Raw genomic sequence first — 1,645 nt, forward strand, 5'->3', positions numbered from 1 at the left:
TTCTCCATCCATGGGATTTTCCAGGCAAGAGTACTGGAGTGGGGTGCCATTGCCTTCTCCGCTAAGGATGTTTAGCAAATATTTATTCATGAGTCTATGATCTACAAATAATGATGAAGGACATTGTGTATTTGTTTTTCAGTTACTCTGAAATTTTTAACATTTTATTTTGGAGTAAAAACAATAGTAAAATGAACTCACAGTATTCCCATCACATAACTACAATGGTCATCAATTTATGCAAGACTTTGTTTCATAAGGACCCTCCCCTTTATCACCTTTATCGTATTGAAATAATAACCAGATGTCATATCATACCATTTACTCCATAAATGCTAATATTTATTTCTAAGAGATAAAAACTTGTTTTTAAAATAGTTATAAGTATATGGTAGAATGGATTACTGTGCCCATATCTTCACTTTTACTTTATTATAGACTTACCTATTTATGACCTTCACCATGTGACTTCACAGTTGCACCCCTGTGGACAGAGTTTATGTCCTCACTTGTAGGTAAATGAACTTGACCATGAAAATAGCTTGAAATATTAGTGCCCATAACACCAGCAAAGACGATATAGTGATTAAGTTTGACCTCTGTGCTCCTGTTATCTGTCATTAGAAGAACATGCAATCTAGGGAGACCAAGGAATTCATGGACCACATTTAAACACAAGTCACAGCCTGAGGCAGAACTGCCCAGACAATGCATTAATTTGGGGGAAAGAGCAAGAAATATGTGTTGAGATTTGAAATTTAGATGTAATTATTGCTTAACTGCTTAATTAGTATAACTGAATGCCAAATATCCAGTTTTAAAATTTTCAATTCTGCCAAAAATGTGATATATACCACAAAGTATATAAGATATATATGCATATATATCTATACCTACAATAAGTAAGTGTGTATATATATACACACACACACATATATATAAAATAATTGTATAATATGTATGGGGTTCACTGGTGGCACTAGTGGTTAAGAACCTATCTACCAATGCAGGAGACATGAGAGACACAGGTTCAGTCCCTGGGTCAGAAAGATCCCCTGCAGGAGGGCATAGCAACCCACCATGGACAGGAGAGCCTACATCTCCTGCATTGCAGGTGGATTCTTTACCCACTGAGCCACCTGGGAAGCCTGCTCTCAGAATAGTTTTATCGACAAGTAGATACACTTTTAGCTTCATTCTTTGCATTTTTAATATAAACATGTATAGTAAATAGTTTCCAGCGATGGCTTCCATCAGTTCTTTTCTCACATAATGAATGTGGTACCCTCCCATTGACAGCTGGGTTACTTCCCCACACTTTGGTTGATGCTGTGACTGCTTTGACCAGGGAAAGTGATTTCCTAGAATTTCTGTGCCCCAGACTTAAGAGAACTGTTAGCTTCTGCTTTCTACTTTTTCCTCGGAACTCAGCCATGAGGTTTGAGGAAGTCCAAGAAGCCTTGTCAGTAGACCCATCTGGAGAAGATCAAGATCCCTGGTGAAAGTCTCAGCCAAGGCCCCTGCAAACGGCAACAAACCACGTGAATGGAGCCATTTTCGACCCTTCAGGTCTTCCAGCACTCCAACTCTGGAGCCCATTCTTCTCTGTTGTTTCTAAATTTAAAATTTGTTACATACTTCCAAT

This window comes from Bison bison, unplaced genomic scaffold, assembly GCF_000754665.1.
Source record: "Bison bison bison isolate TAMUID 2011002044 unplaced genomic scaffold, Bison_UMD1.0 scf7180017864042, whole genome shotgun sequence".
NCBI classification, from domain to species: Eukaryota; Metazoa; Chordata; class Mammalia; order Artiodactyla; family Bovidae; genus Bison; species Bison bison.